The sequence below is a fragment of the Pseudophryne corroboree genome, chromosome 2 (assembly GCF_028390025.1).
Source record: "Pseudophryne corroboree isolate aPseCor3 chromosome 2, aPseCor3.hap2, whole genome shotgun sequence".
Taxonomy (NCBI): domain Eukaryota; kingdom Metazoa; phylum Chordata; class Amphibia; order Anura; family Myobatrachidae; genus Pseudophryne; species Pseudophryne corroboree.
The window spans coordinates 735628696-735643838 of record NC_086445.1 but is presented as its reverse complement, the minus strand read 5'-3'; the positions used below and the strand labels follow the sequence as shown (position 1 = coordinate 735643838).

Sequence of the window (15143 nt, the reverse complement as noted above, 5' to 3'; positions counted from 1 at the left end):
GAAGCTGCTGCCACTAGTCATGGCCGAGACGATGAAATGCCAGCAACGTCGTCTGCCAAGGCCGATGCCCAATGTCATAGTACAGAGCATGTCAAATCCAAAACACCAAATATCAGTAAAAAAAGGACTCCAAAACCTAAAATAAAATTGTCGGAGGAGAAGCGTAAACTTGCCAATATGCCATTTACCACACGGAGTGGCAAGGAACGGCTGAGGCCCTGGCCTATGTTCATGGCTAGTGGTTCAGCTTCACATGAGGATGGAGGCACTCAGCCTCTTGCTAGAAAAATGAAAAGACTCAAGCTGGCAAAAGCAGTAGCACCGCAAAGAACTGTGCGTTCTTTGAAATCCCAAATCCACAAGGAGAGTCCAATTGTGTCGGTTGCGATGCCTGACCTTCCCAACACTGGACGTGAAGAGCATGCGCCTTCCACCATTTGCACGCCCCCTGCAAGTGCTGGAAGGAGCACCCGCAGTCCAGTTCCTGATAGTCAGATTGAAGATGTCAGTGTTGAAGTACACCAGGATGAGGAGGATATGGGTGTTGCTGGCGCTGGGGAGGAAATTGACCAGGAGGATTCTGATGGTGAGGTGGTTTGTTTAAGTCAGGCACCCGGGGAGACACCTGTTGTCCGTGGGAGGAATATGGCCGTTGACATGCCTGGTGAAAATAACCAAAAAAATCAGCTCTTCGGTGTGGAACTATTTCAACAGAAATGCGGACAACAGGTGTCAAGCCGTGTGTTCCCTTTGTCAAGCTGTAATAAGTAGGGGTAAGGACGTTAACCACCTCGGAACATCCTCCCTTATACGTCACCTGCAGCGCATTCATAATAAGTCAGTGACAAGTTCAAAAACTTTGGGTGACAGCGGAAGCAGTCCACTGACCAGTAAATCCCTTCCTCTTGTAACCAAGCTCACGCAAACCACCCCACCAACTCCCTCAGTGTCAATTTCCTCCTTCCCCAGGAATGCCAATAGTCCTGCAGGCCATGTCACTGGCAATTCTGACGAGTCCTCTCCTGCCTGGGATTCCTCCGATGCATCCTTGCGTGTAACGCCTACTGCTGCTGGCGCTGCTGTTGTTGCTGCTGGGAGTCGATGGTCATCCCAGAGGGGAAGTCGTAAGCCCACTTGTACTACTTCCAGTAAGCAATTGACTGTTCAACAGTCCTTTGCGAGGAAGATGAAATATCACAGCAGTCATCCTGCTGCAAAGCGGATAACTGAGGCCTTGACAACTATGTTGGTGTTAGACGTGCGTCCGGTATCCGCCGTTAGTTCACAGGGAACTAGACAATTTATTGAGGCAGTGTGCCCCCGTTACCAAATACCATCTAGGTTCCACTTCTCTAGGTAGGCGATTCCGAAAATGTACACGGACCTCAGAAAAAGACTCACCAGTGTCCTAAAAAATGCAGCTGGACCCAATGTCCACTTAACCACGGACATGTGGACAAGTGGAGCAGGGCAGGGTCAGGACTATATGACTGTGACAGCCCACTGGGTAGATGTATGGACTCCCGCCGCAAGAACAGCAGCGGCGGCACCAGTAGCAGCATCTCGCAAACGCCAACTCTTTCCTAGGCAGGCTACGCTTTGTATCACCGCTTTCCAGAATACGCACACAGCTGAAAACCTCTTACGGCAACTGAGGAAGATCATCGCGGAATGGCTTACCCCAATTGGACTCTCCTGTGGATTTGTGGCATCGGACAACGCCAGCAATATTGTGTGTGCATTAAATATGGGCAAATTCCAGCACGTCCCATGTTTTGCACATACCTTGAATTTGGTGGTGCAGAATTTTTTTAAAAACGACAGGGGCGTGCAAGAGATGCTGTCGGTGGCCAGAAGAATTGCGGGACACTTTCGGCGTACAGGCACCACGTACAGAAGACTGGAGCACCACCAAAAACTACTGAACCTGCCCTGCCATCATCTGAAGCAAGAAGTGGTAACGAGGTGGAATTCAACCCTCTATATGCTTCAGAGGTTGGAGGAGCAGCAAAAGGCCATTCAAGCCTATACAATTGAGCACGATATAGGAGGTGGAATGCACCTGTCTCAAGCGCAGTGGAGAATGATTTCAACGTTGTGCAAGGTTCTGATGCCCTTTGAACTTGCCACACGTGAAGTCAGTTCAGACACTGCCAGCCTGAGTCAGGTCATTCCCCTCATCAGGCTTTTGCAGAAGAAGCTGGAGACATTGAAGGAGGAGCTAACACGGAGCGATTCCGCTAGGCATGTGGGACTTGTGGATGGAGCCCTTAATTCGCTTAACAAGGATTCACGGGTGGTCAATCTGTTGAAATCAGAGCACTACATTTTGGCCACCGTGCTCGATCCTAGATTTAAAGCCTACCTTGGATCTCTCTTTCCGGCAGACACAAGTCTGCTGGGGTTGAAAGACCTGCTGGTGAGAAAATTGTCAAGTCAAGCGGAACGCGACCTGTCAACATCTCCTCCTTCACATTCTCCCGCAACTGGGGGTGCGAGGAAAAGGCTCAGAATTCCGAGCCCACCCGCTGGCGGTGATGCAGGGCAGTCTGGAGCGACTGCTGATGCTGACATCTGGTCCGGACTGAAGGACCTGACAACGATTACGGACATGTCGTCTACTGTCACTGCATATGATTCTCTCAACATTGAAAGAATGGTGGAGGATTATATGAGTGACCGCATCCAAGTAGGCACGTCACACAGTCCGTACTTATACTGGCAGGAAAAAGAGGCAATTTGGAGGCCCTTGCACAAACTGGCTTTATTCTACCTAAGTTGCCCTCCCACAAGTGTGTACTCCGAAAGAGTGTTTAGTGCCGCCGCTCACCTTGTCAGCAATCGGCGTACGAAGTTACATCCAGAAAATGTGGAGAAGATGATGTTCATTAAAATGAATTATAATCAATTCCTCCGCGGAGACATTGACCAGCAGCAATTGCCTCCACAAAGTACACAGGGAGCTGAGATGGTGGATTCCAGTGGGGACGAATTGATAATCTGTGAGGAGGGGGATGTACACGGTGATATATCGGAGGATGATGATGAGGTGGACATCTTGCCTCTGTAGAGCCAGTTTGTGCAAGGAGAGATTAATTGCTTCTTTTTTGGGGGGGGTCCAAACCAACCCGTCATATCAGTCACAGTCGTGTGGCAGACCCTGTCACTGAAATGATGGGTTGGTTAAAGTGTGCATGTCCTGTTTATACAACATAAGGGTGGGTGGGAGGGCCCAAGGACAATTCCATCTTGCACCTCTTTTTTCTTTTATTTTTCTTTGCGTCATGTGCTGTTTGGGGAGGGTTTTTTGGAAGGGACATCCTGCGTGACACTGCAGTGCCACTCCTAGATGGGCCCGGTGTTTGTGTCGGCCACTAGGGTCGCTTATCTTACTCACACAGTCAGCTACCTCATTGCGCCTCTTTTTTTCTTTGCGTCATGTGCTGTTTGGGGAGGGTTTTTTGGAAGGGACATCCTGCGTGACACTGCAGTGACACTCCTAGATGGGCCCGGTGTTTGTGTCGGCCACTAGGGTCGCTTATCTTACTCACACAGTCAGCTACCTCATTGCGCCTCTTTTTTTCTTTGCGTCATGTGCTGTTTGGGGAGGGTTTTTTGGAAGGGACATCCTGCGTGACACTGCAGTGCCACTCCTAGATGGGCCCGGTGTTTGTGTCGGCCACTAGGGTCGCTTATCTTACTCACACAGTCAGCTACCTCATTGCGCCTCTTTTTTTCTTTGCGTCATGTGCTGTTTGGGGAGGGTTTTTTGGAAGGGACATCCTGCGTGACACTGCAGTGCCACTCCTAGATGGGCCCGGTGTTTGTGTCGGCCACTAGGGTCGCTTATCTTACTCACACAGTCAGCTACCTCATTGCGCCTCTTTTTTTCTTTGCGTCATGTGCTGTTTGGGAGGGTTTTTTGGAAGGGCCATCCTGCGTGACACTGCAGTGCCACTCCTAGATGGGCCCGGTGTTTGTGTCGGCCACTAGGGTCGCTAATCTTACTCACACAGCTACCTCATTGCGCCTCTTTTTTTCTTTGCGTCATTTGCTGTTTGGGGAGGGTTTTTTGGAAGGGACATCCTGCGTGACACTGCAGTGCCACTCCTAGATGGGCCCGGTGTTTGTGTCGGCCACTAGGGTCGCTTATCTTACTCACACAGCGACCTCGGTGCAAATTTTAGGACTAAAAATAATATTGTGAGGTGTGAGGTATTCAGAATAGACTGAAAATTAGTGGAAATTATGGTTTTTGAGGTTAATAATACTTTGGGATCAAAATGACCCCCAAATTCTATGATTTAAGCTGTTTTTTAGGGTTTTTTGAAAAAAACACCCGAATCCAAAACACACCCGAATCCGACAAAAAAAATTCGGTGAGGTTTTGCCAAAACGCGGTCGAACCCAAAACACGGCCGCGGAACCGAACCCAAAACCAAAACACAAAACCCGAAAAATTTCAGGCGCTCATCTCTAGTGCTGCGCACCCCCCTGCATGTCAGAGAAACTGATCATAGATGTGCTAAATTTAGCACATCTACAATCAGCTCTGAATCACCCCCCGTGTTTCTTCCACAAGTTTTATGGTGATTGTTGTTGGTTAATGTAGGGTGCAGGGCCGTAACTACGTGTGTGCCAGATGAGCCTGGCACACAGCGCAGTTGCCCTGAGGGCACAACAGCCAGCGGCATTTAATGAGTCAAATTGACTCATTACATGCCACCTCTGCTGTGTGCGCCACGCTGGGGAGGAGAGAGTAGCGAAGAAGGAAGAGGAGGGAGGAAGACTGGAGCCGCAGCAGCGCTATGTCATTGGTAGTAGCGCCGCTGCAGCTGTCCACTCTCCTTCCGTATTGACTGCCCGGCGCTGCTGTGAATGCTGGGATGCAGTTCCTTCATCACACAGACCCATGGTGGGTTTGATTCCCACCATGGGTCTGTGTGGAGTTTGTATATTCTCCCCTTGTGTGGGTTTCCTCCCACACGTTGTTTCGCGACATAAAATAACCTTAGTGTGTAAGTGTGTGTGTGTGTATACAGTAAATAGGTAGGGAGGTAGGGAATATAGATCGTAAGCTCCACTGGGACCAGAACTGATGTGAATGGCCAAATGTTCTCTGTAATGCGCAGCAGAATATGTGTGCGCTATATAAATAACTGGTAATAATGATAATAATTTTTCTTGGCCAGAAAATGCAGTTCAGTGGTGATTTTATACAGTGAGACACTAAAATAACTTTTTTCTGTGATCTAAGTAATAACGGAAAGGTGAATGTGACATACTGTATATTAATAATACAATGTAGAGCCATTGTTATTTTTGAAGTGCAGTGATAGGTAGCAACATTTTCTTCTCACCTTATGGTATTGGCCTGCCGCCACCCAAGCCTAGAGCTCCATAGTATGGAGGGCACAACCCTGTGCCCTTAGCCGTCGGCGAAACATCTGTTCCGGCCTGCACTAGAATCTTCTAGCTCAGGGGCAGCCAGGGATTCCCCCAGACACTCCTCCCACTCTCTTTTCTCCTCCTTCTCTGCATTGAGCAGGAACACACACCACAATGCAAGGAGTGTGCGCAGGGTATTATGGCGGGGAGCACAGGATAGGGATTGATAGCTATCCCACCCCTACCCACACACTTGTAGCTCATATAATGTATTTACATAATTTGTGTTTAGAGTGGGCTTATTTAATAACCAGTATTAGCATTCCTGCAGACTTTGGGGGTCATTCAGACCGTTTTCGCTCAGCAGCAATCGGGTATGAACTACACGAGGTCCCCCCAGCGATGAGGAGTGCAGGACAGCAACGGGATGGCCGAAGAAATTGATCGCACCAGCGATCGCAAGAAGATTGACAGGAAGAGGCAGTTTGTGGGTGTCAACTGACCATTTCCTAGGAGTGTCCAGAGAACTTTTGTTTGTGCAGCTCTCTGCACATGCATTCGCACCCCTGCACAGCAGTTACCCCCTCCCCATGTAGGCGGCGACTACTTGGTCGCAGCAGTGCAAAAAACACCTGCTTGCGACCAGGTCTGGATTAGGCCCTAAAAGAATAGTTTTCAAGGAGCACCGTTTTCTTATTTCCCTTATTTTTCACACTGTCTGCACAACCTGCAGGGGAAGAGAGGTCAGGCATGGAAACGTGAGGAGTGGCTGCAATATTGTAGGCCTGCTCTGTCTGGCATTTACTGAGCGCTGCGGCTGTAAAGTAAGGTAATGGAGAAGAGGACGGGCCAGAGTGAGGGATGAAGCAGAGTTATGGAGGAGAGGGAGAGCCAGAATGTGAGGGAACGAGTAGGTGATGGAGGAGAGGATGTGCCGGAGTATGAGTGATGGAGGAGAGGGGGATCCGGAGTATGACGGAAGGAACAGGTGCTGGAGGAGAGGAGGTGCCGGAGTATGAGTGATGGAGGAGAGGGAGATCCGGAGTATGAGGGAAGGAACAGGTGATGAGGAGAGGAGGTGCCGGAGTATGAGTGATGGAGGAGAGGGGGAGCCGGAGTAGGAGGGAAGGAACAGGTGATGGAGGAGAAGAGGTGCTGGAGTATGAGGGATGAAGAAGAGGAGGTGCCGGAGTATAAGTGATGGAGGAGAGGAGGTGCCGGAGTATGAGGGATGAAGGAGAGGAGGTGCCGGAGTATGAGTGATGGAGGAGAGGAGGTGCCGGAGTATGAGGGAAGGAACAGATGATATAGGAGAGGAGGTGCCGGAGTATGAGGGATGAAGGAGAGGAGGTGCCGGAGTATAAGTGATGGAGGAGAGGGGGAGCCGGAGTATGAGGGAAGGAACAAGTGATGTAGGAGAAGAGATGCCGGAGTATGAGGGACGAAGGAGAGGAGGTGCCAGAGTATGAGTGATGGAGGAGAGGGGGTGCCGGAGTATGAGGGAAGGAACAGGTGATGTAGGAGAGGAGGTGCCGGAGTATGAGGGAAGGAACAGGTGATGTAGGAGAGGAGGTGCCGGAGTATGAGGGATGAAGGATAGGAGGTGCCGGAGTATGAGTGATGGAGGAGAGGGGGAGCTGGAGTATGAGGGAAGGAACAGGTGATGGAGGAGAGGAGGTGACGGAGTATGAGTGATGGAGGAGAAGGGGATCCAGAGTATGAGGGAAGGAACTCAACCCCCTATTTAGGGATACTTCAGAAATGTCCTTGGCTGGTTTTCCATCCCAATCCACCCCTGCCTCCATGAATGTGAGAGCAGAGCAGGTGTGCAAAACCCGGCGAGTTGCAGCATACACCAGGCCCTGGGGTCTCCTCTCCCATATTTAAGTGGTGTCTGTCAGTAAGTTTATCTGTGTTTTGTGTGTCTGTCAGTAAGCTGTTTCTTTGTCAGTAGGTTTATCTGTGTTGTCTTTGTCAGTAAGTAGCATCTATCAGTAAGTGTGTGTGTCAGTAAGTGGAATCTGTGTCAGGAAGGGGTGTCTGTGTTAGTAAGTGGTATCTGTAGGGGGTGTTTGTGTCAGTAAGGGTGTCTGTGTCAACAAGGGGTGTCTGTTTATGTAAATGTGTTTATGTCAGTAAGGGGTGTCTTTGTCAGTAAGGGGTGTCTGTTTATGTAAGTGTGTCTGTGTCAGTAAGGGTGTTTGTGTCAGTAAGGGGGTCTGTGTCCATAAGGGCTGTTTGTGCCAGTGTGTTTGTATCAGTAAGTGTGTCTGGTTCAGTGCATTTGTTTCAGTAAGGGGAATCTGTGTTAGTAAGGGGTGTCTGTGTCAGTAAGTGGTATCTGACAGTAAGGGGTGTTTGTGCCAGTATGTTTGTGTCAGTAAATTGTATCTTTGTCAGTAATGGGTGTCTTACATTAAGTATGTATGTGCAAGTAAGTGATGTCTGTGTCCATAAGGGGTATCTGTCAGTAAGTGGTGTCTGTGTCTATAAATGTGTGTATCAGTAAGGTGTGTCAGTGTGTATGTGTCAGTAAGTCTTTGACAGTGGTATGTGTCAATAAGTGGTGTGTGTGTGTGCCTGTATTAGTGTGTCTGTCAGTAAGTGGTGTCTGTGTCGATAAGTGTGTCCCAGGAGTCCTCATTTGCCGGTCTACTCTGTATTGCCCCTATCTTTTCTAATCTTTCTACATATGCTCTGTATTGCCCCATCTTTGCTCCCCTTTCCACCTGCTTTGCATGTTGATACAGCTCTCTGTATTATATGGCAGTCGCTGCGATGCTCCCTGTATGATATGGTGATCACTGATGCTCTGTATTATATGGTGGTCACAAACTTTTTCTCTTTATAGTTAACTATTAAGTGGTTAAAGGTAATCACTAGCTACTGTATGACCTCCACGGCGATAGCCACACTCATGGCACAGACCACACCCCCTATTCATACCAACCTGGTCACATCACTAGTCACACCACCGCAGCGCTTGTCACACCTCCTTTCCGAGGCACACAATAGGCCCTTCATAAGTTTCAGCTCCAGTCCCATGTGGACCTTAATCTGGCACTGTACATGTGTAGTAGTAAAAATATACATCTTTGGGTATTGCTGGGTGATTCAGAATCAGATTACTTTCATCTGTTTCTCTGTAGCAACTAATTGGGTGCGTCTTGCTCAGAACCAAGGCAAACACACAAAATAACTTTCTTATGATCGTGTAATAGGAATGTAGCCAGAGCTGCTTCCTATTCATGCATCATGTGTTTGTCCAGGGTACACCTATTTCAGATAAATCTCTTGCACCCAGCACTGAGCAGGTGTAAGTCCCAATACAAGTTTTGGTGGATGCAACAGCAGGGTAGAAAGACAGTTGCATAAGCATAATGTTAGTCAAATATTTTCAATTGTATGCGTCTGAATATGGAGCTACATGGGACCCAGAATCAGGGTCACACTGAGCAACTCGTCAAAGAAGTTGGGGGGGGCAGCATACGAGGACCTAAAAATCTAGCAGATTGTCCAGTGGTGCTATCAAAAGCATATATTAAATTGATTTCTGTAGACTGTAATGGAATGTATGTGTTTGGTTTGGTTTGGTGTTACATGATCTTGGCAGATATGAATTTGATAGTGAAGGAGGAGAGGCGAGTAGTTATGGTCAAGTCATTTCTAATTCTAATAACCTTAGTTATACTCATGAACTTAAGAGAACCACTGAGTAGCGTTGCCGGCAACAAAGAATTGCAAAATAAAAAACTGCATATGAAAGAGAGCTAAAAATCCAAATTAAACTCTGGAATATACATAAAGCTAAATTTTATGCTTTATACAATACATGCCACTCACTGTCTGTCTCTCACCAATATGTTGCTTAGCAACCATTTCTACTGTTCAATCATGTAATTATTGAGGAATGCTGGTGAATGCTTTGCGCTTGTTCCTGTCATGAGAGACTATAAAACTGTTAACAAAAATGTGTTTATTACAGATTTTGTAAAATATTACATACCCTCTATGTTCATTTAATGTATTTAGGTGTCATTAACCCTAAATATTGCAAGATCTATTAAGAAAACTCTATGAATAAATATCATTTTTTATAAATGTAAGTACATTATTTTGTAGAAAAATTAGTTTTTAGAGTATAATAAATGAAGCACATAAAATTTAATTCGGTGAGGCTTGATGGAATATTGCTGGTAAGAAATATTGTTTATTTTTTCTTTGCATTCCATAGAGATTTTTGATAACTAAATACAGCATTTACAATAATATTCTTGTAGATTAAGCCCCTCAAGAAAGCTCATCCCTATTCTCAACCCTGTTTACATTAATGAACGCACCCGAACTTAGGGGAACCAAGTGTTTCTGAGTCCCAGCTCGGGTCTTTCCACTAAACTCAGATCCCAGACTGAGGCAAAACATAATTTTTCCAGAGTCGGATCTCACATACTTTAGATTGCACATACTGTAATAGTCCCTCCCTCATGATAGGGTATCATTTCTGGAGAGCGGAAAGGAGAGCGTATGAAATGGAGCTTTAGCACTGTGTAAAAAAATGCCATTAGCTTGCCATCAGGGCACCATTATGGTGTCATTAGGAGTTAGTTTAGTTTTAGAGTTTATAATGGAAGGTAGCTGTCAAAATGAGTAAGTGACCGTTAAGGGAGAATGCAGGCATCATTGTCAATGTACTCTATGAGGGTAATTCCAAGTTGATCGCAGAAGGATTTTTTTTAGCAGTTGGGCAAAACCATGTGCACTGCAGGGGAGGCAGATATAACATGTGCAGAGAGAGTTAGATTTGGGTGGGTTATTTTGTTTCTGTGCAGGGTAAGTACTGGCTGCTTTATCTTTACACTGCAATTTAGATTGCAGATTGAACACACCGCACCCAAATCTAACTCTCTCTGCACTTGTTATATCTGCCTCCCTGCAGTGCACATGGTTTTGCCCAACTGCTAAAAAAATGCGATCAACTCAGAATTACCCCCAATGTGTGTGTATTTGCCACATACGCTGCACACTCACACATTGCAAATGCAAACTATATGGTGCTGCAAAAAAAGTTAAAAAGTTAAGGTCTATTTACTAAGTCTAGGAGCGAAAGGGTAGATATAAAGTAACAACAAACCGGTTCCTGTTATTTTTCAAAAACAGCCTGTAACATGGCAGTTAGGAGGCTGGCACTTTATCTCTCTCCACTTTATCTCTCTCCAAGGCTTAGTAAATAGACCTTTAGTTGGCTGATTGTTTGTTAAAATGAAACTGCACTTTTGTCCCTCAAGGAAATCCTGCAGTATCACTTGTGTCACATGTGTATGAACCTGAGCATAGATAGTGTTAATTTTAGAATATATGCCCAAAAAATACTCCTTTGACTGTTTTTTTCAACAATTTTAAAAAAATTAAGAAAAAAGAACTGCTTTTTTTTCTAGTTAAATTTAAAAATATTGTACAGTATGTTCCAGAAGTGCGTGTTATGCTGAGATGCAGGGTTAATAGGGTTGTGTTATTGGGTGCGTGTTACCCCCTATTTGTTCTACAAAATAATTCTTGCCAAGGAGACTTGTTTTTGTTCCTGCTGTGTAGAAAAAAGTTGGCAGTATTGTTTTTTTTAATAACACAATTTAATAATTTGCATAGTGTGTTATAATAAAGAGTCAATCCTTGTACAGTATATTACGTTTGTGTTACTGGGTGCTTGTTACTCTCGATCTTTAGTACAAAATAACACTGGCAAAGGCCACCTTTTCTTGTTCCTAATGTATGTGAGCATATGTGACAAATACACACAAATACATAAGAAAAAATCCCAGTCTTACTTTTTGATAATCAAATTAATTCATTTGAATAGTATGTTATTGTTAAGAGTGATGTTGAATACACTAGGGTTATGTTACTGGGTTTGTGGTATCCCCATCATCTGCATCCAAATAATCATAAGTACAAAAACAATTATTGCTGATGTCAGCAAAATTCTGCAGTCTATTAATAAAACTGTATGGTAAAGGTTCCTCCTTTCCCTATCTAATTGTACGTTCACTTGGTTTTGTGGCAGTTAAGTTCAACAACAGTAGCTTTCAGTCCTGTCCTTTTTAAAAAAAACAAAAAAACAATCATGGATCAATCAAAAGAAGAGCAGGAGCAACACATTATTTTTTGGGATTCTGACACCTTACTCGTAGATTAATCTCCTTCTGTTATTTATGAACCCTCTGCAAATGTGAAGATGAGTAGTAGTAAAAGTAAGGATAGTGATGGTTTAGAGTTAGACATGGAAATTGAGGACGCTACTTTGAAAGTGAAAAAGGATGATTGGGATGTTTGTGTATCTGATGCGAACAAGTTTGTTGATGAATGTGTTGGACAAGAAAAAGTTAATCAAATTCAGGAGGAAGATGTTGTTTATGTCAAAGTAAGTCAGCCACCAGTTGCAGCAGTTCTTGCCAGTGATGATAAGAAGAACATTGTATCCACCTCTTTCATGTGGAAACATTTTATCCAAATTATAAAATTATTTTTATCGAAATGATTACAATATTTCTCGAGTTAGGTACTTTAACTATCTATTTACTGTACATCATCCGTGTTACATCATTTTCAGTGAGTTCATGCAAATTATTTATCAAAATCTGTGAAAAAACTTAAGAACAAGCATTCCAGCATCAGCGTCCAGCAGTTTGGAATAGCACATGCAATCTTTACCAAAATATACTTTGCATTTCCATTATATTAAATAAACATTTACAATGCTAGTGTTAATATATACTGCGGACGCAAGGCGCATCTTATTACCATATATGATAAAATTGCGCTGAATGTCACACCACTATGTCCCTTAAGAGAAAGCAAGCAGTCGCACACATGGTATTACTGAGGTCCAATGCTAAGAGATATATATATATGGATTGGGTAGTGGGGGTACGGCGCCACAGTGTGTGTGAATAGATATTTATGAAAAGATAATACAGTAATTAAAGACACTCCTTTAAAAATGTAAGGTGTCAGCTAACCCCTAAATATTCGGCAGTGATAAGCTGCCTTTAAAGTTAAGATGTGGAAGGGGGGAATAGGGGTACCAGCGACTTACAATGTCTAAATAAAAATAGCTATGAAGAATATAGCGGGATACGGTTTCCAAAAAAAGGTAACAAAATTATTTATTTATACAGTTTAGAATATGACAATGGGATAAAAAAGTAGATAAAAAGCTGGATAGTAAGAGCAATAAAAAATACTAAAAAATATAAAGATAAAATAATGCAGTTAAGCTACAACCCTAAATCACATAAAATCAGTAAAAACACTTTTCTACTGATAAAAATATTTAAGGATAAAAAATGATGCTTATCTTTGAGAATGGAGGGTCAGTGGAGGTGTACCCAACGCGTTTCGTCCTCAGACTTCATCAAGGGGTAGAGGACTAGTGTGCGAACACTCTTATTTATAGCAGCAGTGATTAAGGAAGAATGTCTATGACATCACTTCCTGTTAGTGTTAACATTCAAGATTCTGACAAAAATTTAGTTATAAATATAAAAGATGGATATGGCTACTTATGATAAGTTTAAATGTGGTTTTTAAAGTAAAAAACGAGAACTGTACATGGAGAAAATAGTAAAACTCGTAAAGGACGCTTTCCGCATCACTTCCGCCCAACTTCCTGTGTCCTTGTCGTCTCATTGCGCATGCGCATCGAGCGCTGCTTCCAGAAAAACGTCCACAGAGTTAAATGGTTCTTGCCCTTCTTCCGGTTGGGCGTGGGACTCCTTTTGCCCTTCTTCCGGCTGGGCGGGTGTGTGAGGTCTTGTCACGGCTATTCCCAGCATCTCCATGGTGATTTGTAATTTTGAACTACAGTGATGCGGCGGCCATCTTTGGAGTGGTTTTGTTTATATTTTCAGCTCATACGGCCGCCATCTTCGAGAAGCCTTTAAATAGCGGACACATGCTTGTATTTGAGATGTATGAGCAGCTCAGATAAATAAAAACAAACACAAAACGCATATATTAGTATTTGTACATGTACTGAGCATAAAAGACGATTATTAAAAGAATAAACCATATGAATATGTCAATTGCGTAGTGGACTAAAAAAGATTAAATTATTTGTACCCGGGTTTGATATAGTGCTATTGCTGATTTCTGGATACTTGTTGAGCTTAGTACTATTTATGCAAAGAGTATTACATATTAAATATTATTTAGACCTTTCATTTAAATATAAACACAATGCATATGTGTGTTAGGGATATTTTAGGTGGATAGTGAAATATATTCTGTGAAATTACATAGATATATATATACCAAATAAATGAAATTACATAGATATAATAACCGTTGATTGGCTAGTGCAGAATTAATAGGAAGATACAAATGTGATAAGTGAGGGGGGGGGGGGGGGTTTATGGGACTAAGTATTTTCAGAACTCGTGAAATGGTGGGTAAGGGGTGTCAAAAGGTGGTGTATTAATTTATAGATAGAAGTGAGGAGTACTTCGCATTAGTGAGACTAGTATAAATGAATATAAAGAAATACGGTTGTGTGGAATGTGAATATACGTGTGTCAATATTCCCTTGTAGTATTGCCGTTACGAGTTCTCTGGTCTACCCTTATACAGTACCCAATCTTCTCGAGTGGTTAACCACTTGGTACAGATTGGGCCCAACACTGCTTAGCTTCCAAGATCGGACGAGATTGGGCGTGTGCCAGTGCGGTGTGACTGTATTCATTGGCGAAATGACTTATTCACATGGTAACAGGTTTTTATTGGGAATATATGACATTCTATCTTAGGAACTTAACAAAAGTGCAGGGTGCCGAGTGAAATAAAATCAAATGTACTATACACATCCATGATTGCTTGCTTGTCAATGCCTTCATCACAGAAAGGGTGCAATTTCGTATCCTTCATTGAAGCCGAGAGGATGTGTAGTTTTTAATTGGAAAATCCAGAACATTTCTCTTTGGGAGAGTTTCTTAGCCAAATCTCCACCTCTGTCACCAATGGTCACGTGTTTGATGGCTTTGAAGGACATCTCTTCCGGATTTGAATTGTGTTCAAGTGTAAAATGTCTATAAAGTAGATGAGTTTCCAGTTTATTCTTGATACTCCTCACGTGCTCTTGTATTCTGATCTTGAGAGTTCGTTTTGTCTTTCCCACATATTTTTTGTGGCATGTGCATTCTATTAAGTATATTACCGATGTAATATTGCAATTCATGAACTGTTTAATTTTGAACTCCTGGGTGCCGTCTGTGGTACTGAAGGTTTTTCTGTTAGGGTTGAGATATTTGCAGATATTGCAGTGTCCACATTTGTAGGATCCAGTGCATTTGGGTAAGGTATATAGGTTATTTTCAGTTGATAATTCCCGTAACATGCTCGGTGCAAGGATGTCTTTAAGGTTTCTTGATTTCCGAAACACGAGTTCTGGTTGAATCGGGAGGATTTCCTTAAGGATGGGGTCCATAAGGAGTATGGGCCAGTGGTTTCTTAATGAAGTTCTGATGGCATGTTCATGGTTGCTGTAGATCGTTATGAATGAGACCGCCTCCTTCTTCTCTGTCTTATCCTTGTATATCAGCAGATTTTCTCTCTCCAGATTCCTTGTCTTATTGATTGCTTTGTCCAGAATCGCTTTGGGGTATTTCTTCTCCTCGAACCTTTTCCTATATATTCCCAATTGTTATTCACAGTCTCCAGTTTGGTTGCAGTTCCTCTTGATTCAGTGGAATTGAGAATAAGGTATA

General features: G+C 43.7%; 1 pseudogene; it reads right to left on the bottom strand.

Annotated features, from left to right (window-relative positions):
- Positions 1-14001: 14001 nt before the first annotated feature.
- LOC135052537 (5S ribosomal RNA) lies at positions 14002-14120 on the bottom strand (annotated as a pseudogene).
- Between the last annotated feature and the right edge of the window lie 1023 nt (positions 14121-15143).